The sequence below is a fragment of the Macaca nemestrina genome, chromosome 14, assembly GCF_043159975.1.
Source record: "Macaca nemestrina isolate mMacNem1 chromosome 14, mMacNem.hap1, whole genome shotgun sequence".
NCBI classification, from domain to species: domain Eukaryota; kingdom Metazoa; phylum Chordata; class Mammalia; order Primates; family Cercopithecidae; genus Macaca; species Macaca nemestrina.
In genome coordinates, this window is record NC_092138.1 from 67,013,569 (window position 1) to 67,040,199 (window position 26,631).

A 26,631-nucleotide genomic window follows, 5' to 3' on the forward strand; every position below is an offset into this window, starting at 1 on the left:
ACCCATGTCTTTTTTCCTTCTTGGTTTACTCTCAATTTTTTACAGAAGCTCTTGCAGTTGTTTCCTAAGACAAGATATGTGGAAGGTAAAATTTTGGAGACTTTTTTTTTCTTCTTTTTGTTTTAAAAAAAGAGATCCATGTGCAGAACATGCAGGTGTGTTACATAGGTATACATGTGCCATGGTGGTTTGCTGCACCTATTGACCCACCCTCTAAGTTCCCTCCCCTCACCCCCAACCCCCCCAACAGGCCGTGGTGTGTGTTGTTCCCCTCTCTGGGTGCATGTGTTCTTATTGTTCTGGAGATTTTTAAAGTATGAAAATATCTTTATTATGTCCTCCACTTGACCAATTGTTTGGCTGGCTATGAAATTTTAGGTGGAAAACAGTTCCCTCAGAATTTTGAAGACATTGATCCATTGTCTTTTGACTCATTCTCACTCTTCAGATACCATTGAAATTGCCATTATGACAGTGGAGAAATGAGAATTCATTTTAATTTGCATTGAAAATGAACTGCATTGTCCATGTATTGGCTGTCCCCTATGGGTAGCCTCTCTTTTAAGCTTGCACTAACCTTGAAGAAAGCACTCAAAATTTCTTTGTAAGTCCCCTCCAAAGAGAGCCATTTTATATACCGTTAATGTTCAACATAGAATTTAGTCGATATTTTCTAGCGGAAACGGAGGTGGAGATTAGTATTGCCCAGAAGTTGGCATTCAATTTAATTCCTCATTAGACATTCTGACTCCCCCTTTTTTGAACTGGTTTGATGTTTTCTCAATTTTAGAAATCGAAACTGCATTTAATAAAATTCACCCTTTTTAGTACACAGTTCTGTGAGTTTTGATAAACATACACAGTTATGTAACCACCACCACCATAGAGATACAGAATAGTTCCATCAGTCCCCAAAATTCCCCCTTGCTTCTTCGTGGTCAACCCTTCTGCTAACCCCTATACCCTGGCAAGCAAGCACCAATCTGTTTTCTGTCCCTATTGTTTTGCCTTTGTTAAATAAATGGAATCATAGAGAATGTAGTTTTTGAGTCTGGCTTCTTTCACTTAGCATAAACTTAGACTAGAAAAGTTGCAGGGCCATCACTTAATCTCTCCAGGCCCAGCATTGCTCATCTGTAAGACAGGATCTATATCATCTGTCCTCTCTGCCTTTCAGAATGATTGTGAGGGTAGAAGGGCATGCTAGGTAAGAAGGTGCATTGAGAAGTGTAAAATGCTACACAAGGACAAATGGTTGTGCTGATAGTGAGTGAAAAAGGTGTGCCAAGAGAGAAAAGAGATCATTGGGTGTTACCTTTTGAATAACCCACAACAACTGTGGGATTTTAATTCTGATTTCAAAGGAAAATGGTGTATGCTTTTCTTTCTCTTTCTTTCTTTTTTTTTTTTTTTTTGGAGACAGAGTCTTGCTCTGTCATCCAGCCTGGAGTGCATTGGTGTGATCTCGGCGCACAGTGCAACCTCTGCCTCCCAGGTTCAAGCGATTATTTTGCCTCAGCTTCCCAAGTAGATGGGATAACAGGTGCCTGCTACCACGCCTGGATAATTTTTGTATTTTTAGTAGAGACAGGTTTCACCATGTTGGCCAGGCTGGTCTTGAACTCCTGATCTCAAGTGATCTGCCTGCTTCGGCCTCCCAAAGTGCTGGGAATACAGGTGTGAGCCACTGCGTCTGGCCTGGTTTATGGTTTTTAATGAAAGGGCTTGTGTTATGAGCAGTCCATGTCTCTGTGGCCCGGAGAGCAGCCTGATAATGTCAGGGAGGTGGCTGCCCACCTGATTATAAAACTCTGCCCACAGACTTTCAGGAACTGATTCCATTTAATAAATCTTTGATGTCTTAAGCAACTTTTGTTCGTGTATCATCACAAAGAGAGGGGGTCTTATCTTGGGACCATGGTGCAAAAAGTCAAGGATGTCTCCTGCTTGCAACCTCATGGGAGTTATTTTCTAAATCCTTTACTCTTCAAAATTGATAAGAAAATAAGGCCTTTTCAACTGATGGGCTTACTAAAAATTCTGCAAGTTCCCCACTTAGTAAGATCTTGGGTGCTCCCAGGGGAGAGCCATTTCAAACAGTTATAATGTGTTCTAGCACCCCTACTTTGGTAAAGTACCTGCTTCCAATGTTGGCTGTACTTACTCCTCAAAGTCTATCCTGATCTTCACAGTTCCAGCTCTCCCCTCTCAAAGTGACTTCCTGCTATGAAAGCCCTGAGAGCAGAGGTTCCCCAGCTTTCTCGTTTCATGGTGCCCACAGTAATTTTTCATAGCACCCCCAGGTAAAAATAAATGTGTAACAGTTCCATATATTAAGTAGTTAGATCCAAACAACTTAATAAGCATTGAAGTCCTAATAATTCAGTAGTTGTTTGAAAGAAAGTGCACATACATTTTAAATATTATATTTTTATTTAATTTTAAAATAACCACAGTAAGTTACTAAAGGGATGTGTGTGCCTGTTGGATGCTGTACAACTTCTCAAACCTTGCATCAGGTTGGACGCATTTCCTGTTCCATGTTGGGTTTTGTGCAAAAAAAACCCAACTTTTTATTGGGTTTTTTTTTACAGCGACTTTTTTTTATTACAGCGACTAACGAAAACTCAGCTTTGCAAAGATATGATGTCATAGGAATGTAACATGATCTGAGAACTGCCTGGAGCCAGCAGTTTGCACATGTCCAGTAGATTCTGGGTGTCGCCATGTTTCCCTTGAAAAATTAAATATCCCATTGTAACCCTGGGAATTTGCTGTGGCTCTGCAGGACACCTCAACCCATAGTTTGGCCCTAGAAGTTTTCTGTACCTCTCATGATAAAAAGCACATTCTCCTCCTATCACAGTTATTTGAAGACATACATTATGTCTCCTAGTAGAGCTTTTTGAAGGTCAGGACCATGTCTGATTCATCTCTGTATCCTCCATAACACCTCTCAGTAAAAGTAACTAGCATTTTATGAGCACTTACTAAGGCCAGGATGTCCATACATCCATGGGCTGGATGACTCCAGGGTCCATGCACTTCCCAGGACACTATCCCACCTCACTTAGCACAGTGCCTTACCCATAAGCTCCCAGTCAATTTTACTTGAATGAGTGAATAGAATTGCATATACTTAATTTGGGCCACACCTTGCAAAACAATTCATAGAACCCATTCAGGCCAAGTAGATGCCTCTATACAGCCAGCATGAGTTTGGGGCACAGCACTGGGGCCAAGCATAGCTCTGTCACTTACCTCTGGCCTCAAGCAAATGGTCTAACTGCTGTGTGTTCCTGTTTTCCTCAACTGTGAAATTGGATAACGATGCTTCACTTAGGAGTATTATGAAGGTCAAATGAGATATTGTCTGCATAAGGGCTCCAAAGGACATCAAGGTGGTGCGTGTCAAGGGATTATGGTTCAGTGTAGGTAACACAAATACCATTAATGGCATACCCCTATTCTATGCCTCTTCCTGGTAGGGCTGAAGGAGGAGGGGTGGCTGAACCGAGGACAGAGTTATGGGAGAAGAAGGGGTTATAAGTAGCTGTTTCTTTTCCCCAAGTGACCATTATCTAGGCACAGACTGAAATTCCCTCTGGAGCTGCACTAATGGACACATTAGTATCAGTTGACAAAGTACCATATGCTCTGAAATGTTCTCCCATTAGGCTTCATGGGAGGTGGCAGGAATTCATGGTCCATTATAGGAAATCTGCCATGATTTTAGCCTTCAGTAAAGCGTACTCTTAGGCCTCCTAGGCTTTGGAAGTTCAGGCTTTGCCTTCAACTACATAATGATGCACAAGACATTACTTATTTTAAGACAGGAAGTCTGTGAAGTAAGGTTATCTTTGTCAATAGTAGACTCATAAAATCATCCTTTATTTTGGAAAAAAAAATATGTTTTAACAATGAATTATTTTGTGAGTATTTGCTCTTTGGTTTCAGGTTAACCAGCATGTGTACTGGTCATTAATCGGGATCCAGATTATGATAATAATACATAATGTCTTCAGTGGCATTAATAAGTACATGGTTTTTCATAAGTCACCATGTTATTTATTTATTTACTTATTTATTTAGAGACAGGGTCTTTCTCTGTTACCCCGGGTGGAGTGCAATGGAGCCCAGTAAAATCTGGGCTCACTGCAGCCTTGTCCTCCTGGGCTCAAGCCATCCTCTCACCTCAGCCACCCGAGTAACTGGGACTACAGGAACGCACTACCAGGCCTAGCTTGTTTTTGTATTTTTGGTAGAGACTGGGTTTTGCCATGTTACCCAGACTGATCTTGGACTCCTGAGCTGACGTGATCTGCCACCACAGCCTCCCAAAGTGCTGGGATTACAGACCATGTGATTTTTATGGAAATTTCCTTTGCAAGAAGTATCATGTCTCTTAATACCAGTCAGTTTGCATAAAACAAAATGAAAGGAAAAAAGGATGAAAGAAAGACCCAAACTCCACCAATTGCAAAAGAAAAGGCAGACTTAAACTGTCAAGAGCTGGGAGTTTCAAAATGTATAACAATAGCTGCCATTTATTGAATGCCTGCAACACCCCAGATCCTGTGCTAGGTGCTTTATCCTTACTGGTTAATTTAATTATCACAACACCCTTCAAGGTCAGTATTATCTGTGTGTTAGGATGAGAAAACCAAGAGGTTACATTAGTTGTCCAAGGTCATAAAGCTAACAAGAGCTGGCATTCAAGCTACATCTGACTCCACAGCCCAGATCCTTTCCAGGACATCACCCCCTGATTCAAAGAATAGGCTGAAACACAGTGTTGCAGTACATGGTACATAGTAACAAAACATGAATAAAGCCTTGTTTTTAAGAAAATCTAGATTATCCCTCCCTCTCCCTATCCTACACCTAAGATAGGAGAGAAACTTTCCAAGATTTTCCCCTGTGTCTGGAGACTGTCCATGCACTGTTTCCAGAATTTAGGGAATGTGTTAGCTGGAGGGGGTCCAGATTAGTCTAGTGCCTCCCCGACATCCCCCAGTTACTTTCATTCAGGTTTACTCTGCTTATACCTGTCCTCTACAAGAGGCTTCTGTTTAGTAGGATTTGAGTTAAATAAAGGATTCTACTGGTCTCTTTTCTACCAAAGTTGGAAAAACACTGACATAGTCCAATTCTATGTTTTATAGGTGAAGATCTCTCGGACCCAGAGCAGGCTTGACCAAAATAACCTAGAAAGGTAGGACAGGTCCTTTGCTCTTTAAATTTTAAATTTCTGGATCACTACAGCAAAACTATTGGGGTGAGAAAGACAATCACCACGGGAAATATGCTCCAAAAGCTGTTTTCACCTGTTGACAGAACAGAGGAGGGTAGCAGAACCAGATTTAAATTCTGACTCCATCACCAACACCAGCTATCTGGATGATCTTGAGCAGGTTACTTAACCATGCAGAGTATCTTCATCTGCAAAAAAGACACATGATACTTGCTTGTTGGAGTTTTTGTGTTAGTATATTAAAAATACATAGCATCTAATAGGTGTTCCTTTCCATCCTTAGAGCCTTCCCATAGGCTGTTCTCTCTGCCTGGAAGCTCTATCATCCTTCTCCCCTTCAGGTAGCTGACTTGGACTTATTTAAATGTTTCTTTCACTAGATTTCTTGGATTTGAATCCAAGCTCTTACTAGTTGAGTGACCAGGGGAGCATTTAGCCTTGGTTTTCTCATTTATAAAGTGGGGGTATTAATATATAACCCATAGGGTTATTAAAAAGAGATAAACTGCTTAGAACAGTGCCTAACAAATATTAGGTCTCAATAAAATGTGGCAAGGACTATTTGTGGGATCCATAATTCCAGAGGGCTCTTTTTCCTCCTTCGGTAAGCTATTCACATTGCCTGGAAGCTCATGACATTTACTCCTTATTCTTGGAGTTCAGAAATGTCACCAGGATATATTTTTAAATATCCATTCTGCCAATCTTTGTCTTTTGATTGGTGTATTTAGATTATTTACACTTAATATAGTTATTAAAATGTTAGAACTTAACTCTGCTATGTTGTTATTTGTTTTCTTTCTGCACAGGGGAAACTCTTGGAAGTCTTCTCTCCCATCTGTTTGTTCCCCATTTCTCACTCCTCGTTTTTCTTTTTCCTGTCTCCCTGTGGGCTACTTGGGCTTTTTAAAGAATGCTACTTTGATTTATCTAAAGTAATTTTGAGTGTATCTCTCTGTGTAGTTTTTAAAGTTGTTGCTCCGGTATTAAACCATACATAAATATCTTACTCCAGTCTACTGCTCCTGACATTTTACCCCTTTCAGTGAAATGCCTGGGACTGGAAGTTCTAGGTGTGTGTTTTAAAATTAATACAGTGTAGAAATTAGAGTCTTTTTTACCTGATAACTCAAGTCCATACATTTAATGTATAGGTAATTCAAGTGCATAAATTTGATCTGATAATTCAAGACTATGGGCTTAGTCTTTTTTTCTGTTATTTTTTGGTTATTGCTTTGTTCCTTTGTTATTTTTCTTCTGCTCCATTTGGTACTATTATTTGCATATCTTCTAGATATTTCATCAATGTTTGAAAATCCTCTGACTCATAATTTCTATTTCTTTTTATTTTTGGCTTGGTACTCATCATTAAATCAGTTTTCAGTGGTGTTCATTACATTTTTCATTTCCACAATTGAAAATTTAAAAGATTGTGTGTCTAACTTTCAAAAACCATTTTTCCTCATTTTGATCATTTCTTTCTAACCTCTACTTGAATCTCCTTACATTTTTGGTTCTAAAAAGTTAGTTTTTCTTCTATTAAATTGATCTCAATGTGATTCATCTCTTTTAGTTATTCGTCTTGATTGTGCTCCTTCAAGCTATTGACTCCCCTTAAATAATCTCTGATCTGCTTTGGCTACTTCCATCAACGCCTGGGCAGGTTGGGCTTTTGTGGCTTCTTGGGTACCATAGTTCAGCGATCATGAAAGGAAAGAAGGATGCTTCTCCAGTGGCCTGGTGGTGAACAAAGCTACCTGGCTGGGTCCACCAGGCTGAGGTGAGGTGGAAGAGGCTTTTAGGATCTTTGGACACTCCCAGAATTAGTAGGGTGGGGTTGGGCTGCTGTGTGCCATTGTGTAGTTTGTTTATTGCAAGGGCATCTGGTGGAGAGGATTAACAGGGGCTAACATCCACTTGCTGAACTGTGTACCCTGGTGTGGAGCTACATCAGCCCGAAGAAGGAAGCATATTTTCTCATTTTCACAAAGGTATCTGAGGGGGGAAGCTTTTTTCCAACCCACATAAAGATGCTGTGCGGGCTAGGCGTGACCCTCAGGGGATAGTTTGGCCCACCCGTGACATTCCGTTCTATAGCGGCAGGTGTTGACAGAGTCAGGGGTCTTCCCGCAGAGCTATGTGCAGGAAGCGGGCAGGGACAGTTCTTCCTCACCTGTCGAGGGGCCCTGCTCAGCTGGGGTCAGCTGGGCCCCTCAGGTAGCCCAGGATTGAAAGCCTTTACTGCAGACTCACTAGCGAGGCCGACTACTTCCCAGCTCCTGGGCCTTTGTCCTTCTTGCAATTGTGGACAGTGTGGCAGCCCCACTGCCCTTTGCCAGTCCTGCACTAGGATTGTGTGTGTGGAATCTCCTTTGGGCTCTGGCTATAGGCAACAGTGTCCTATGCCCCATTCACTGGATGGCTCACAATTTGGGTCCCCTCAGCAGGGAGCTGGGTGAGAGAGGGGCTCAGGAGGCAGGCCCCCCATCTTCAGAGAAGCCCCCTGGGTAGGCATGCTAAGGTGATTTAGGAAGTTTCTCTATAACACAGTTCTATTGCAGCCATCTTTCCTCCCCAACAGTAGAGCTCTGTTTCCCAGATAAACCTGAATCTGAATCCCATTTGCCAACTCTGTGACTTCATACCAGTCACTTGAATTCTCTGAGCTTGCCTCAGTTTCATCTGTAAAGTGGGGATTGTCATGTGTGTCTTGCATAACTCAAGGAGCTGTTGAGAGAATCAAATGAGATGATTGCTGTGTTTGGTGTTTTGCAAACTGAAAAGTGCTATGCAAAAGTAAAGAGGTGAAAAGAATAGTGTTAGAGAGGGTGGCATCTGCCCCTGGGGGCTGTGGGGAGCACAGTGGCACTGGGGACTTGCAGTCACCCAGCAGATGCAAAGCAGAATGAAGCCTTTGGGAAGTGGCCAGATGTAGTTGTCAAGACCAGGGTAGGGCCACACTCGACGCTGACCACAACCTCAAGACGTGCCTTCTTCTGGGGAGCTGATCTCCCAGGAGCTGAGCCAGCAGGAAAAAAAAAAAAAAAAAAAAAGAGAGAGAGAGAGAGAATTTTAAAAAGAGATAAAAAGGCAAGAGTAATGAATGCTGAACCTAGTCCTATCTTTTCAAACTGTCTCTCAAAACACTGAAAGATTTATCACTTGAGGAATGAGATAAAAATTCATCTGACAAGAGACATAAAGAGCTTGAATATTTTTTAAAACTTGTGATAATCATTCCCAATTCTATACAAATATCTTATTGCCATCCTCTGTTTCTAACTGAGTTGTTATGTCCATTACATTAGCAATAGATTCGAATACCAGTTTTATCAAGGAGCAGAGAATGCAATTAGGAACAGGAAAAGAAATATAAGCAGACGAGGCTTAGATGAGAGCTAAGGAAGCAATCCAGAAATGAGATGTGTTTTCCATCCTCCTGCCCTACCATTTAAAAAAAGGTAAAAATAGATCATTTTTGGGAGAATGACTGTGATAAGCAGTCAAGCAAGTTTTGGAGGGTGTTGGGAGACTTATCTCTCTTCACCAGTACACAGATAATGAACTTGCTAGCTCAACTCCCTATTCTTAGTATTATGCAGTGAATTGGACAATTCGTTTTTAAGAAGTGAGCAGTGAATGTCTGCTTTGGTGTCCTCGAATCTTGGGAGTAAGAACATATTGTTTTTATGTCAAATTTTCTCTCTGTAGAGCAACAATCTAATTGTCCTTAAGAGGTAATATAATCCTCATGATAATCACCCAATTTCTTTTGCCAAGAGCAGTACCTCTCTTCGTGACTGTTAACACTTCAGCTTCCTTAATCTCAAAGAATCATTTGGTTTAGAGCTCAGGGTACATTGGTTGTCATCAGGTATAATTGCCACTTCTTATAGAGGAGTAAAGTATAGCTCAGAGAGGTGATGCGACTTTCTCATAGCTACATAGCAAGACAGGGACAGAACTAGGGTCCAGAACTCTAGGGCACTGCTTTTCTACAAGTAGCTCAGCAGAAGTACTGGCATAGATATCAGATAGGGCTGTTTTTAATAACCCTAGTACTCCTATAGTCCCTGAGTCGTGGCTCACCCAAGCCTTGATGTAACTGTCTCATTATATTTCTGCATAAGACCTTGAATATTAAGAACATACAATCAGTTTATGTGGTGTAATAACACTCTCTTCACCAAACCATTTCATCCCCTATCCACTGTGGATTCACTTCAGAAGTCTTAAGTCTGTAGTAGGCACTCAACAATGTTGACTGAATGAATGAATAACCACTTAGAGGCCCATTAAGGAATCATGTCGTTTTTGATCTGAAAGAGACCTGGAAGGTCATTCTGGTCCCATTCCTCCATTCTGCTGAGACTTGAAGAGTGAGAGGACTCGGGTGCGGTGGCAGAGCACTCCTATAGCTCTTTTCCCCTCTGCTTCCCATACAGTGTTCTTTCTTTCACCCATATTGCTTCTCATCAATTTGATCTGGAAGCATTAAAATTGCCAATTTACTTGTGTTCTGGTAAACAAAATAAATATTTCTAACATCTAAAACACTTAACATTTAAAAACACTACTCCATAGAAAATGACAGGGTCAGGGTTTTTTTTTTTTTTTTTTTTAAACCATATGGAATTTAATCATTCTGAAGAAGAACAGAAACTTGTCTTAAGTCACTGCAGACAGTAAAGCTGAAATTTGAAGCAGTAAATGATTCTATTTTGGGAACAATAGATATGAAGTCAGGAAGAGTTAGGCATTCTAAGAAGGAAGTTGTATAGAAAAGCCAACTATTAAGTCAGGTCTCAGAAGTATTTGAGGGCAAAGGAGATTAATACAGGTAAGGGGAAGGTATGGGCACTTAGCAGATGACAAATGGCATAATCGTTGCCATAGAGAAAGCAAACTTTTAGCTGAAATGGTACTTATGGGAAATAAATTCGAATCTCAGATGTTTGAGTCAGGAAGTCTCATTAGGATGCAACATAGCTTGTCATTATGGGCTATGACATAGTGTCACTAAAAAAAGAGAGACATCAGAGAGGGACAAGGCACAACCACATAGCAATATGAGAAATTTCATTCTTGCTATATCTTGTTCTATATTAATATTAGATCATTTGATGCTATCCCCTCACCAAACATGACTCTTCAGAGTGACAAAAACAGAGATTAAAAGTAATCTATATCCAAATGACAGCTGTTAGGGTAAAACTTGAGAAACATATATATTTTATTTGTTGATTTATTCATTCATTCAATAAATATTTATGGAATTATGGGAAGGCAAAAATAAATAAGACATTGTCTTTCTCAAGAAGGTCTCAAGAAGACAGACATGTAAACAAATCATTGTAATGGGTGTGCTGGGTGCTTAATTTGCTGTATGCTGTACATAAGTATAGCAGAGGCTCAAAGCAAGGACTGAGAAGAGTTCATGGAGGACAAGATATTTTTGACCAGGATTTAAAGGAAGAAGAAAAGTTTGTCCAGCAGGTTGGGTTAAAGGCTAGAAAAACAAGGAAGCCTCCCAGAGGGCAATAATAGCTTATGTAAAGTATTTAGCAGTATAGGATTTAGAATTTCACATGAAGCCCAGTGCAGCTATTTTAAAGCTGTGGAATCTTGGCCAAGCAACTTTACTTCTTGGAGCCTCAGTTTCTTTCTCTGTAAAATAAGTAGAGTAATCCTTACTGCATACAATGATTAGATGCATTCTTAATAGTGCTGGGTAGCAAGTAATGAATGCTGTTTCATCTCCAGGAACTCTTATTTTTTAGAACACTCCTAGGTTTTAGGCATTGTTATTATGCTCCCTTTGCAAAGGGAAAAAACCGAGAACTGAGAGGTAATGGAACTTTTCCAAAATTACATAGGTTAAAAAGCAGCAGCACTGGGATTTGAACCTAGGCAGTTTGACTCAAGACTACATTTTTTTTTAACACTATGTTATGTGCCTCTTATTACATAAGATACCCTAGGAACATAAGGTGTTTGGTGTGCAGGTGTGGGGGGAGGTAGAGATGGGGCCACAGGGGTAATAGGATCACTGTGGACTCATGTGATGCTAAGGAGTTAAGACTTTGCTGCATGATCAAGAAGGAACAATGGAGGTGTCTTCAGCAGGAGAGTCACTGGTCAGGTCTGTGGTTGAAAAAGATCACTGGCAGTATGTGGAGGATGAAAATAGGAAAGACTGGAGGCGGTTACTACAGCCTTGGCAAGAAATGGTGAGGCTCCAACGAAGGCAAGGGCAGCAGGATGAGGGGGAGGAGACATGTGTAAGAGAAGTTAAGGAGACAGAGCTGATTGGACTTAGTGGCCAGTAGAGTATGAAGGCCAGGAAGAGGGAAGAGTCTAGACTGTCCCTTTGGTTTCTAGTTTAGGTGCCCAGAGGAAGGAAGTGCTGCTACCAGTTGAGATAGAGAAGCAATGCAGAAAGGGTAATTTGGGGGAAAGATGTGGATTTGGTTTTGGCTCTGTTGAGACTGGGGCACCTGAGGGACATTTAGGCGATGTCCAGCAGGCAGTTGTGTCTCTGGGTTTGGAAGACAGAAGGTTTGGCTGAAACCATACAGCTGATAGAATTGCTCTGTGAGAGTGAAGGGAGAAAAGAGGCCAAGGAGGGGCATGAGGGCAATGGCAAAAGAGGCTGAGGGGCAAGAGGGACCAGAATGAGAATCTGAGGAGAGCGGGGTCAGGGCCTGGGTCCAGCACCTAGAGAGGCTGACACTGACGCAGGTAGCTAGGAAATGGAGGGGGACAGGGCAAAATTCCATGGGGAACATTTGTGCTCACTGGACAGGAGAATAGTTCTTATCTTACTTTCTGACAAGTGCTATGCTTTTTGGTGTTTAACTGCCTTGGAGAGAGTAATTTGATGATTAATATTTATCTACAAACTAATTTTTAAAATTAAACTTTATTTTGAGAAAATTGTAGATTCACATGCAATTGTAAAAAATAATTCAGAGAGACAGAATACTTGATTTTTAAAAAGTTTTCTTTATTCCCACTATGGCTTCAGATTCTTCCACCCTCACGGCTCTTCTGTCTCCTGGGGCAGAACTTTGTATACTACATCTAGTGCAAAGACCCCTGAGGAAAGCAAAAGGCTCACTCAGCCCGTGGATCTGGGTGGCAGAGGGCTGGGGCACTGAGAGAAAAGGGAGCTTTGGGTGCAGTTATGTAGGAGGTCTTTCAGCGATGGAGCCACTCAGGAGTTTCTGGATGGACTCCTGGATTTGGAAATGAAGGTCACAGAAGAGGAGCACCTGCCTTCATCCAGACTTTGGCTCCAAAGTGCTGCTAGTCTCCCCCTACTGCCCTTGGATGAAGGATGCACTTGTTAACATCTGCCTGTGCACCATCCCCAGAATGATTTAACATCCCAATCTGGTGGTGCCTCATCCCTACTTAGAATTGCTCCCATGAACCTGCCAGTGCACTGAGAACACGGTGCAAACTCCTTGACCAGGAATTGGCCCCTGCTCACTCCCCTGCTTTATGTCTCAACTCCTGCCACTCCCTCTGTGGGATCTCTCTCATCTTGGGGTCTTTGTTCCTGTGGTCTCAACCTGAAAGGCTCTCTCCACACTCCTCCCTTTCATTGGCCAATTCCACTGGCCTTTCAGGTTTCCATTTAGAGCATGTCCCCTCCAGGAGGCCTTCACTCTGTCAGTGCAGGCCTATGTGGTGCCCTTGGCCCTATGGGATCTGGCTATTGTTACAGGAACTGGACTGTATTTTAATAGTCCTAGACTGTACATTCCGTGAGGACAGGGACTGCTTTATTAAAGGTGTATTGTATCTCCAGTGTCTAATGCAGGATATGGACCTAGTAGGTGTTCAGTAGAGTTCAGCACAGAAAATAGTTCGTGCATAGACACACGCATTTGGGTATAATGGTCAGAGAGGTGGTAGGGTAGGACCAGAATCAGGGGAGTGGACGAGATGGCTCAGGGGGTCAGAAAAGGGCTGAGTGCAGAGTCCCAGGGCGTTCCAGCATTTTAGAGCTTCTGGTTTGAGGAACCCTCAAGGAGACCGAGAGAGTGACTGGAGAGGGCCGAGGAAAGCTGGGAGAACGGTTTCCCAGTGCGGAAGGAGTTTAGAGAGGCAGCGGCGGTGGTCCACAGTGCCTAACGTGGGCCCACGCTTTCCCTCTCTCTTCAGCCGAACACCTGCAGGGCATGGGGGTCAGGGGGCGAGTCAGAGTCATCTCCGTCCCTCAGGGTTCCCCATAGCTGGGGCTCTTCCTGGCGGAAGCGAGGCGTGAGAAGAGGGTCGTTTTGGGAACTCTTCGGGGTTCCAGTTCTGGCCCAACCCCACGGGTCTGGGTGACCTTGGGGAGTCCCTTTCCTCTTCCAGCCTCAGTCTCCCCCTGGGTACTCAGCGGACGCTGCGTGCCCCGGCGGTGAGCTGAGGCAGGCGGCGGAGGCAGGGCCCGGGTGGGAGCGGGACCGCCCACTGCGGCGGGCCGGGACCTGGGAGCCCGCGGAGGCTGTGCGCGGGGCTCCTCCCCCGGGGCTGGGGTCGCGGCGCCGGCAGCTGGCGGCCGCGCAGCTGCAGCCTCAGCACCTGCCGCCGCCAGACGGCGCGGGCGCGGGCGCGGCCCGGCCTGGCCACCCCCTCCGGCTGCAGCCGCGGCGCGGGAGGCGGAGCCCGAGCCGAGCCCGAGCAGCGCTGCTGCCCGAGCCTTGGCCGCGACCGTGCCCGCCGCTGGGCGGGGCCGCCCCTCTTCGAGAGCGTCAGCCCGCTAGGTCCTTGTCCGCGCGGGCGGCACCTCCTCTGCAGGTAAGGGAGGGGTCCCGGCACCGCAAAGTTTTGGGGAGACCGCCTGTCCCCACACCCCGGGCCTGCGCCTAGGCTTCCTCCGCGCCGCCCTCCGCCTGCACCACCAGTCCCGGGTGACCCGCGCCCACCTCCGGTCCTCGTGTCCCTAAGCCCGGCTCGGGGGCGCGTCCGTAGGCTAGCTAAGGAGCTGCCACCGTGAACTGCTTGCACAGTAGCGATGTGTGTTTAAGTTTCCGAGATCTGCATGGTGTAGTGAGTGGAAAGAGCGGCAACGCTGGAGGGGGAGAGACCTGGGTTCAGGTGCGGCCGCGGCCAGTGCCAACTTTCTGAGTGACCTCAGACCAACCCTCCCTGCCCGTCCTCGATGGCCACACCTGAACCAGAAGGGGTTCGCTAGGGAAGATCAGCTGCAGTGCCAATGCCTGTGTTGTTATTTTTTGAGTAGAGGGGCATCCCTGAGTGTCTCAGGTCCAGAACTCATGGCAGGTGGAGAGGAATGACCCACGGAAGTGAGTCTTTGGGGTCGTGTCGCTAACTTGCAGCAGCTTTGGCTGAGATTTAGGAGGGGCGTTGAGTCAGCCTCGGGGAGCAGGGGATACTCCGAGGGTTAGGAGTCAAGACTCTGGCTTCTGGTGGCTCCTCTGCCATCCACCCACCGTCTGTGTGACCTTGGGCAAGTGCCCCCTGCTTTTGCCACCTATGAAATAGGGTGGAAGTCGTGTTCACTAGATGTTCACTGTCTCTTTCAGCTGTAAACTCTGGAGAAGCGGAACCTCCGGTTCTCTGCATTTAGTCAGTTTGGGTGGAGGCAATATTTCACCAAGAATCCATCTAGCACTTGCAAATGAGCGTTTAGAAAATAAAGGAGGCATTTGCAGTTTGCTTTGGAAGTCCCAAAATAGGCATGGGGAGGATTGGTGAACGCTCAGCTCGCCTTCTTCAGTGCTTTGGACCATCATGAAATATTCAACAACATAATGATTTGTTTTCAAAGTGACTTATAGATCAGGAAGCGTTTCTGTTTGTGAGTCGGTTATTTTTGTAAAAACCTCAGAATGGTTGTTTGGGGGAAAAAAATGCACTGTTCTAGGGGTCCTGACTTAGAGGCCAGCATCTACTTGTTTCTAGTTTAAGATGATGGTTGAGATGATTTCCAATCGAGACAATTTCGGGCATCCTTTGGTCGGTGTTGAGTGTGCATACGGTTAAGGAGCCAAGTTCATATTTTCCAGGACCGACGCATTCTGGCACAGCCACAGCAAAACAAGCACGAGGTAGTTAACTGTGTGATGCTAGAAGGAGAACTTTATTCTTTTGCCCGATATCTTGTTCCCCTTGTGCTGCAATTAGTGTGTTGCCAGTGTGTGGGTGAAACGCGTTACCATGAAAGAATTCTCGCAGAAGTGATTTTATGATTTTATGTCCTTCCTCGACATCCTGGTTTTAAGTTTCAAGCATTATGAAATCAGAGAGCTGGTGAAGGTGTGCCTGGTGACCAGAGCAGAGTTGTGGTACTTGTTTGCCTTTCCTGAATGAGACCCCATCCTCGAAGCTAATTTGTCCACAGCCTTTTATCTCTCTGATGCATTCAAATGCCACCAGTCTTTTCCCTCTTCATTCTCTATTGGTTCAGCAAGCACTTTCTCACTACTCATTCGGGAGGCACAAACATGAAAATTACCAACAGGCCCTACCCTCAAGGAGCTCAGGTTCTGGTGAGGAATAAAGAGGCTTGTGCCACAGGATCTTCATTCTGGGCTTTATCGCCTGGGATCCCTGTGAACACTAAGGAGGGTGAATTCCAACTGGAGATATTGGAGAAGGCTTTCCAGTGGAAGGTGGAAGAAGAGGATTTCAACAGGTGGTGAGGAATAGAAAGGCCATGTGTAGGTCAGGGAGCTGGTACGAGCAAGGAACTGGTGAGAGCTGGGAAAGCATGAGACAGATGAGAACAGTGAGCCAGGTGGAAGCACAGAGAAGGCAGAGCACTTCAGAGAAAGGGCAGCAGGAAGAGGCTCTGGAGACTCTGAACCTGGGCTGGAATCCTTGCTGGCTGTGGAGTATTGGACCTCTGAGCCTCACTTTTTTTATTTGTGAAAGGGGAATAATAATAATTCCAAACTCACAAGATTAAATGAGATCATGTGTAAAAGTGTCTAACAGGGTGTTTCCATGTGATAGGTGTTGGATAAAAGTAAATTCTTTTTATCAGAGGGTTCATAGGCAAGCTGAATAAGTGTTTGAAGCCACCATTGGAGTAAATAGTGCTTTTTGTTTAAGTATGTGCATTGGTTTTGAACCTCACCACCAGCAGAGAGTTCTTGTGACAATGTGATGTGTACTCGAGGTGCCTCCTGATTCAAGGGGCAGGGGCTTTTTGTTATTTGGAGGGTGTTCAGATCAGATACTAACATCAACAACAGGCAATGCCCTGTAAATACTGTTAGGTGGTGGGAGGTCACAGAAGGCTAATCAGAAGTCTCAATCCCTGCCTCACACAAGCTTATCACTATGTGCTCAAGAACCCAGGTTGGTTGGGTGGGGGGTGCAGATTTGACAGTCAGACACAGCTCTAAATATATCAGCTTTGTCCATATAGCTGGGAGCGGGGTAATGGCTCCCTTCTGTCTTAGATTTGCAATGGTTTCAAAGAATAGGACACAACCTGGGCAGCATAGTGAGACCCCCATCTCTACAAAAAATTTACAAATTAGCTGGGTGTAGTGGGTGTGCACCTGTGGTCCCAGCTATTTGGGAGGCTGAGGTGCTGAGGTGGGAGGATCACTTGAGCCTCACTCAGACTGCAGTGAGCTATGATCATGCCACTGCACTCCAGCCTGGGCAGAAGAGTGAGACTCCATCTCTAAAAAAAAAAAAAAAAAAAAAAAAAAAAAAAAAGGACAGGAAGGTGAAGAATAACATTGCAATACCTTATGACCCTGTGTAGTACCATGTAGCATCTATGGTACTGTCCTTCATTTTTTTTCAATCAATGGTTATTCATAGAACACCTGCTGTCTGCCAGAAAATTGTTCTAGGTACCTCGAGAATACATTGAAACAAAAGGCAAGGTCTCTGCCTTCCTGGAGTTTATATTCTAGTTGGAGAAAATAATGAACAAGTCATTACATAAATAAGGTAATTACAGGGTGTGCCAAAGGCTGGGAAGAAAATAAGCGGGGAAATGTGAGAGAAAGTAGTAGGAGTGGGACTCCATTGGAGGATGGTCAGGGCAGGCCTATCTGAGCCAGTGAGAGTCGCAGGAGAGAGGGAGCCAGTCTTGCCTGGAGCTGGGTGAGGGTCAGTGCAGCTCTGCATCTGTAAGAGGTAGGATAGGGTAGTTCTGTGTATGAGAATGCAGACTCTGGGGCCACACCACCTGGAATTGAATACTTGCCCCTTGGCTAACTAAATGTGTTACACTATCAGGTTATTTAATCTTTAAACTGAGCTTCAGTTTTTTCATCTGTAAACTAGGGATAATAACAGTACCTCCTTGAGAGGGTTGTTGGAGGACTGAATGAGTCGATACATGTAAAGTACTTAGAATAGTGCCAGTTATATAGTAAGCACCAAATAAAATTCAATTGAGGGTGAGAGAAGGAAGAAACTGTTCCAGGCAGAAGGAACAGCAAATGCTAAGGCCTGGAGGCCTGAAGGGGCTTGGTGCATGTACAACTAGACAGGCTGTGTGTGCAGGTATTATCCTCACAGTTATCAGGGAGATTCCTGAGCAGGCTCTCTGCCCCTTCAATACAGAATTATATATTTTAGGAATTTTGAAGAAATGACCACCCACGGCACTTTCACTTGCAGGATCAGGCCGAATAGTGTGGTGAGCTGCTGCTGCTGCTGCTGCTGCTGCTGCTGCTGCTTTGGGGACATTGCACAGTAGATCCTTCTTTAGGATCTCTTTCCCTCCCTCCTTCCCTGACCCCAGAGGTGCTCATTGATGCATAAAGGGAAAGCAGGAGTGGAGCTGAGCCCCTGGTGCCACCAGCCCTGGTACGAAAGTACTGGCTCTGCCCGCTTGCTGTGGGGTACCATTCAGCCATCTTCCCCTCCTCCTCCCAAGCTGGAAACTACAGCAGGGGAGGCTAATCATCTGTGCCATCTCCCTTGTTCCCTCATTACTGAAATCTACTCAGTAAGAACCAAGTGACCTTGCCCTGTAAAGTAACAGCGACCAAGCCCTGTTATTTTTACTTCCAAAATCTCTCTCAAATATGCCCCCATCTTTCCATTCTCTCTGAGCATCTGGCTTCGGTGCTGTATACTGTAAAGTGTGGCTCTGATCTCATCATGCTCCTCCTCAGAGCCTTTCAGTGGGTCTTCCCTGTATGGATACTGAAGTCCCGAGTCCTCAGCCCAGCAGGCATGGTGGGCTACCTCCATCCTTTCTCTCACACCCCCTCCTCTGCACCTTGTCCCCACTCTTTTTTTTTTCTTTTCTTTTCTTTTTTGTTTGTTTGTTTGTTTTTTTGAGACAGAGTCTTGCTCTGTAACCCAGGCTGGAGTGCAGTGGTATGATCTTGGCTCACTGCAAGCTCCGCCTCCCGGGTTCAAGCAATTCTCCTGCCTCAACCTCCTCAGTAGCTGGGATTACAGGCACCTGCCACCATGCCTGGCTAATTTTTGTATTTTTCCATAGAGACAGGGTTTCACCATATTAACCAGGCTGGTCTCGAACTCCTGACCTTGTGATCTGCCTACCTCAGCCTCCCAAAGTGCTGGGATTACAGGCATAAGCCCCCGTGTCCAGCTCCCCCACTCTTAATACCCCTGGCCTCAGGTCTCTAGGCCTTTGCTCCCCCGTCTAGCCCCTCTGTCTAGCGTGTGCTTTAGCCTTGGTGGTCCTGCCTATGCCTGAAGGCTAAGCTCAAATCCTACCACCCCTAGGAAGCTGTCTTCCAGATCCCCTCATCCCAGGGATTTCACTATCCCCTGATACTTGGTACCTCTCATGGAGAAGTCATTGCTGTCAGCCTTGAAGGATTTTGTGTGCGGTTACTTGTGTATGTGGCCACAGCTCACAGAAAGTCCTTGGGAGGGCCGGCACAATGTCCTTCTTCTTTATAGCCCACAGCCCTTTTCACAGAGCCTAGCCCTAATGCAGGTCTGTACTGGATTGACAAAAGCCTGTGATTTTCCCGAGATCTGAAATGATTTGAGTCAAGCCAGAAGCATGAGGCTGATGCTTAGGGGTTGCATATGGTTCTCAGCTGAACTCACTCGTGGCGTTCTGATCCCTCAAGATGTAGATCCTTCGTTTGATGATGGGTTGATGCAACCTCCAAGATGAATCTGAGTTTCAAATTTAGTCTTTCAGTGTGCCTATTTTAAAGGAATATACTATGTAAAATTTGAACCTTGAAGCTTTTGACAATCATTGTTTATATTACAAAAGCATTCTTTAACTGTAAAAAAGATCAATATAGAAAGCTTTCAAACACCAAATATACCTATGCACTTAATACCATTCAATGTATAAAATTTTGATTTATCCACAGTGATTGTAGTTGTACTTTACTGTATCCTGAGATATACACTAAACTTAATATATGTTCATGGAAGCAGTACTAACAGTGGCTTAAATTTGTTTTGATAACTACAGATTACATTATGCAGGTTTGCAAATCTGAGGTTTTTTTTTTTTTTAAGTTAACTATCTGCCTGAAGGACAGTGGGAAGCCAGACTTGGTGCTTGGCAGATTGATATGAGGACAAAAGCCATTATTTTCATTAAGTGACACAGTGTTTTCAGGAACTCACCTGATGTTTAGAGACCTTTTTGCCAGCAGTTAAAAGTAGTTCAGGCCACCAATCATTTCTCAAGCTGGCTGCTAAATGATATGTGCCCTTAATGTTAGTTGTTTTGGTGAAAAAGAAAAAGAAAGAAACCACTAATTACAAGTTGGAAAAGATAAGATGGTAAATTTAAAAGTTCTTTTGACCTCTTTCAAGGAATGATCTGAGAACCTCAGCTGCTTCAGTAAAAGGGTGATATGGCAAAATTTCAAAATCCTGAATGGAAAGAGCTTCAGAGGAATTCATCTGGATGCAACAGTGCATCATTCTTTGAGATTTTTGACTTAAGAGAAGACAGATGTGCAGGCAGCTGAGAAAAGCTGTGCTTCCTGTTCTCTGAGTGTCTAGAATATAGGGTGTAGGCTACAGTTTGTATTAAAACCAACGATAACAATCCCACCTCCCCTGCCAATTGAAACCCCTGTCTGATGCTGACTTGTGGCCATTCACATGTGAAGCTTCTGAGTTACTGCTTTGTTGTTTTCTTTGCTCCGATGTAGAATTCAGAAGGATGCAAAAGGAAAAGCAATTATTAAAAATGAGGATGGCATGTATTTGTTCTTATAAAAATAATTTATTTGGTAGCTGCAGTCTCTGTTCTCTCTGGCTTTCCCTGGAAAAAGACACCAGTCCAGACTGTCCAGGGCTCCCCTGGTACCTGTGAATGTGCTGTTAGTTCCTGGTCTGGTTAGAAGATGATGTCTCTGTGGAGATACATACTTCGCCTCTTTCTTACCCCCTGGGGTGAGGGACGTTTTGTGTATAGGAGATGGAAGAATAGATGGTCTCTTTCTCAAGCTCATTCCTGGTTATTTTCAGTACTTAGCTCTTTGCAAAAGCTGTGTAATAAGTGTCTTAGTGAGAGTGTGCCTTGTTTATGTGCTGAAAACCTAGATTCACATATATGTTTCCAGATATTTTAGCTACCAGTCATAGACCCTCAAACAAGACCGCCAGCTCCGGAGATGATCAAGTACAGCCTTTGTGTGGTACAGGAATTCCCCTAGCATACCCAGCCTCCCTCTGCTTGGACCTGCCAACGCCCACCACCCTCCTATTCCATCCTCCGTTGGCTCTGGTTATTACAAAGTTCTTCATTATTTCAAGCCAAAAATCTTCCTCTGGGCAATGTTTGCCCCATTGGCCCGGATCCTGCTCTTTGAAGCCCCACACAAAAAATCCATTTCTTCCTCCCTATGACAGCTAGTTAGGCCACTTGGACCTTCAGAGACAGGGATCAGGCGCCCACATCTTCACTTCTTCAGGCAGAATACCCACTTTGTCTGGCCCCCTGAAAAGCTAAGAATGGGACACAGCTGTGCAGGTGAGGGTCTGATCCTCCCAGAGAGGAGCAAGCCCACTGCAGCCTCACTTCAGAGTCTGTATTTGCGTTAGCACAGCCTGAGGCCAGTTAGCGCCCGGTGGGTCCTCCTACTGGGCTCTGCACTGGGCCACTAGGGAACTGCATGCTCTTTGGTGTCAGAGAGCCCCGAGTGTCCTGGCCCAGTGGTTGACGTGGGGTGGCCCCAGGTGAGTTAGCCCCCTCTCTGGGACTCAGATCCCTCATCTGTCTGACTACTTCTTAGGTGCTGTAGTTTTTCCTGTGGATGCTGTAACAAATCATCACAATCTTGGCTTGAAACAGCAGAACTGTGTCCTTTAACAGTTCTGGAGGCCAGAAGTACAAAATCGAGATGTTGGTAGTGCTGCTCTCCCACTGGAGTCTCTAAGGGGAATCCTTCCTTTGTCACTTCCAGCTTCTGGTGGCCACTGGCATTTCTTGTGGCTGCCTCACTCCAGTCTCTGCCTCCCTGGTCACATTGTCTCCTCCTGTCTGTTTCAAATCCTTGTTTCACTCTTATAAGGACACTTGTCGAGATTTAGGGTCCACCTGGATAATCCAAAGATAAGCACCTCATCTAAAGACCATTAATTTAATTACAGGTGTAAAAATCCTTTTTTCAAATAAGATCACATTTATAGGTTCCTGGGATTGGGACTTGGAATTTTTTTTTTTTTTTTTTTTTGAGACTGGAGCTCGCTCTGTCACCCAGGCTGGAGTTCAGTGGCATGATCAAGCTCACTGCAGTGCTGATCTCCTGGGCTCAAGTGATCCTCTCACCTCAGCCTTCTCAATTGCTGGGACTATAGGCGCACACCAACTGGCTAATTTTTAAATTTTATTTTTAATAGAGATGAGGCCTTGCTATGTTTCTCAGACTGATCTGGAACTCCTGAGCTTAAGCAATCCTCCTGCGCCAGCCTCCCAAAGTGCTGGGATTACAGGTGTGAGCTACTACATCCAGCCAAGACTTGGATATCTTTTTAGGGTGGCCGCCATTCAACCGTGGGCTCTCTACTGCCTCTACTTTTGCAACTCCCTTTTGTTTCTATTGTATTTGAACCCAGCTCTCCAGGGTCACTGGCCTCAGATCCTCAGGCCACATGTCTTCTGTCTCCTCCTTCTTTCAGCATCCTGGCTGCTGCTCTGAAGGGTGCCAGGGCTTTTCCAGTCACTCTTCTTGTACAGATGTGGGTGGGGCCCTCGGGGATTAGGCTGCCTAGGAGAAAGCTCAGGTCTTCCTGGTGCATACCCTCATTTCTACCAGCATGCTGTGGCTAGTCAGTGGAGGCTTTGTCAGTGGGAAGGAGAAGCTGTGGCTATTAAAATATTCATTGCTGGTTCTTAGACTTAGGGAAGATCCCACAGTGAATGTGCTCTGTACAAAGAAGGGACACATTTTCCCCCTAATTTAGACTGAGATTGGGTCACTGAATTTGAGGGAAATTATTTATATTCTCAGTGCCCAAATACTCTGTAAAAAATCAGGAAATGCTCCTTAGCAACGCTGTAAGAGCGTAGTAGTATCATCTTCTTGCCCTACAACTAGCCTGTTTCAGAAGTTCCATGGTCCTTTAAGTGTGATCTCCAATCTGCTGCTGGTTTCTGGGCTCTCCAAATGCAACTCCCACTAAAACGTGCTTTTCTCCACAAAGGGAGTGTGCTGCTTTCTTTGCAGTTGACTTTTCAAGCACTGGGGAAAAAAAAAGTGCCGAGGGGCAAGCAGAAGAGCTGGGTCTGGTGAAGCTGGTAGTGGAGCTGAGGGAAAGCAGGGGGAGGGTAGTGGCCTGGCAGGGTCTGGATACTGAGCAGCTCCAGACTCTCTGCTCATTGCTGCCCCCAGGATTCCTGTCTGATGGCATCCTCCTAGATGCTCCACTCATTTCAATGTGCTTTGCTAAGAAAGGCCTGTGTGGGGCTGGGGGCTGGGGAGGAGAGGTGGGGAGGGAGGAGAGAGATGAATCAGACAGCCCCTGCCCCACCCGCGGCTGGAAGTAAGTCAGTGCTGGGCAGGGTACTGTGCTTTGCAGAGACCCTTGGGAACCTAGCAAGGGCTGGCCATGCCTTGCAGGGAGATCTAGGAGGGCTTCTGGGAGGGACTGGCATTTGAACCGAGCCCTAATGGGTGACTAAGAGATAAAGAAGAGAAAGATGGATAGAACAGTATATCCAAAGTTGACCTCAGGTGGCCCCCTTCCTGGTCATCATCCAATGGAGCTGCACTGGAAGAAGCTCAGGTGTGACAGGGACCTTAAGGACCATCTAGTAAGGAAGATATTCAGACTGCACTGCTTAGAGATCTCCACTTCTCATTTCTCTTGCTGGGTTTAAAGAACAGTGATTTTCCATTTTGACAAGGCTTGTTTGGTGTAGCCACTTCAAAATATCCCCACACCAAAATATAACACTTTGTCTGGGATATCTTTTCCAGACTGAGGGAGCCTTCCCTCCTGCCCCCTCATTTCTGCAAGGCAATACTCCCCAGACTGTGTGCTCATGGGGTGTTGCTGTGTAACTTTCCGCACTTGACTATGAGCTTCCTGGGCAGGGACTGAGCCTTGCTGCTCATTCAATACAGAGCCCGGAATGAGGCTTGAGGGGTACAGTGTTGACTGATAAAATGAATGAATGCATGACTATGACAACTTCCTTAGCTGCATCTGGCTCCCAGGTGTCTTCATTGGTCTCTACAGTCATCAGTAGTGTCCTGGCTAAGTCAAGAGCATATGTGGGCCTCTGTGTTTCTCCATCTTATATTCTCTCCTGGAGTTGGTTTGCTGTATCAGCCAAGTGCTAGCAGAGACTCAGAGGGGTGGTGCCCCCTCTCTGCACTTTGAAACGATGGGGAGGCTGTGGACCTAATGTCCAGCCCCTGGAACTGCTGCCTGTTGTTCTGGGACATGGCCAAACTGACCTGGGAACTTGCTTACTGGGGCCAGCTGGCTCTTCTTGGTGCTTTGTAGTCTTAGTACTAGAGCCACAGAGGCAGGAGGGTGCAGGGGGAAGCACCCAGGTGACTCCATCAGGCCTGAGTTTACCAGCTGCATGATCTGAGGCCCGTTGTTTACTTGCTTTCTTAATTGATTATCTGTGCATGTTAAACTTACAGAAAAGAAGATACAGGGAATATATAATGGTCCCTGTTTTCCACTTACACACGGTAAATATTCAATAAATGTTAATATTCTTTTTATATTATCTGAAGGGCTGTCATGGAGAAGAGACATAAAACTGGTTCTATGTGTTAGAGGCTGTCTGGAACAAAGTTTAATTTTGCCTCAAGTTATCATCCTTTCCAAATTTCATAAAGCCCCCCAGTGTCCTAATTCCTCAAGCTTACAGCATTCCTGACATCTTTGTTTCTTATTCTCTTCCACCTGCAAACTACCACCACCTCTCTGTGTGAATTTGAAGGTTGCTTCCCCTTGTCTGGGCCTCAGTTTCCTATCTGTGGACTAGGTTATATCCAAGGTCCTCTACAGCTTCGACACTACATTTAATTTCACGACATAGATAGATAATCCATGTCTTAGACTGTTTTGTGTTGCTATAACAGCTTGTTTGGAGGTTCTAGCAGGGGAGCACAGCTACTGGTATACCCTTGACTGAAGACCAGTCCTCCTCTATCAGGGATGGTCGTCCTCTTTGCCCAAGCACGCAGCTTTGGGAAGGATGCACATGGAATGGTGAGGGAGGAAGGGGACATCTGCCTAGCCAGCCAGATCAGCCGAATCAACCCTGGTGACTAGTGGGGTGACAGATGTCACAGCCAGATTGCCCTCACTTCCATTTCGCTATAACAGAATACCACAGACTGGGCATTTATAATAAATAAAGATTTATTGGTTGTGGTTCTGGAGGCAGAGAAGTCCAAATCAAGAGGCCCGTATCTTTCATGAGCCTTCTTGCTGTGTCATTCCATGGCAGAAGGGCAAAGAGCGGGCAAGAGGAGTGAACGCAATCCCACAATAATAAATCCACTCCCGCAGTAACAGCATTAGTCTGTTCATGAGGGTGGTGCTCCCATGTTCCAAACATCCCCTATTAGGCCCCACCTCCCATCACTGCCATTTTGGGGATCACAGTTTCAGCACATGAACTTTGGGGGATATATTCAAACCATGGCCATTCATTATTTGGAAAGTGATGTTCTAGGCCCCAGAGCAAATACAGATGGAGTTACAGTCCTTGGCCTTATAAAGGTCACAACCTAGTGTGGGGACAAATAAGAAGTCAGCATCATGAATGCTATGGTAGGGGATGAATACAGGACTGAGGGATCCGAACCGGAACAGGGAGAGCCTAGCCACTTGATCAATGTATGGGCCCATTGCCCTCAGGGAGGAGCTGTCTAGAAATGTTTGTCACTGCATAAAAACATGAATGATGGAGACCAGGGCCTCCCATGTGGCACTAGGATTTTTTGCTTTGAATTGGAATTATCAGTATGGAAAATCCCAGCAGAGATGACCTATGTGAGGGACCTTCTTTCCTCTCTTAGTCTCCTGCCTTCCTGGAAAGAAAAAAAAAGTATCCAAGTCTTCAGAATAGATTGACCTTTATGTACAGAAGCTCTTGGGACACGCAGCTCAGTTTAACAAGTACTGTTTGTGTGCCTGAGAAATGTCTGGGAAGATGCAGAATCACATGTGTAAAGAGAATTAATCTATCTTTTGCCATGATTGTGTTCAGAAGCTGATTTTCAAAGACAGTTTCAATTTTCCTAGCTGTCTGGGTGACAGTTAGATGCATACAACCTGTGCATACTCATCCCTCTTTTGTATTTAGTCTGCCCAATTTAATTTGTTTAGATTCCATAGGCTTTTATTGATTGCCCCTTAGAAGTTTAGCCTAGTGTTGACAGCCTAGGGGTATGAGAGACATCATTAGCCAGAAATTTCTTTTCTAGCTGGACTAATAAATCTGATACCCAAGAGTCAGTGAACAGAATGATCTGTTCATTGGGGATTGCTGAGTAAATTGGTGTGAGTGCCAGGATTTCTGCCCCAGGCTGAGAGATCTGGATAGATGGATGCTGAAGATGATTCTCCAGGAAGTCTTTTGGAGGAGTCTGCATTGGAGATGCACCAGGTGGGGATTGCATGCCAGAGTGGAGATGCAGGGGGAGGGGGCCGATCAGCAGGTGAACTTAGCATGGGTATTCGGCTTGAGCTAACTTTCCAGTCTCATCCTCAACTCGTTGTTCTCGTGCCTTAATAATGAAAACATTTATTCAATGCACAAGGCTCTAGCAGGCCTGGATTTTTGCTTGTGCTATTCCCTTTGCTTAGCCTCTCCACTGCCCCACTCCATCTACCAGTAAAACTCCTAGTTATTTTTCAATTCTGGTGTTGTTCTGCTGTTTTGACCTCATGACTTTGCCTCTCCTGGCTTCTCATAGTGTTTTGTTTATACAGTCATCCTTCAGAATCCC

At 45.0% G+C, this 26,631-nt stretch overlaps 1 protein-coding gene across 3 annotated transcripts in view; it reads left to right on the forward strand.

Moving 5' to 3' along the window:
• Positions 1-26,631, forward strand: part of LOC105477167 (FERM and PDZ domain containing 1) — a 144,649-nt gene that overhangs the window by 32,141 nt on the left and 85,877 nt on the right. The window contains exon 1 of one of the 3 annotated variants that reach the window (XM_024791406.2): positions 5,117-5,215. The exons of 1 other annotated variant lie outside the window; for it this stretch is intronic. The gene's annotated coding sequence lies outside the window, so the exon portion shown is untranslated. Of the gene's footprint in view, positions 1-5,116; positions 5,216-13,906; positions 14,048-26,631 lie in introns of those variants that run through there. One more of the 3 variants, XM_011733541.3, reaches the window with a different exon arrangement.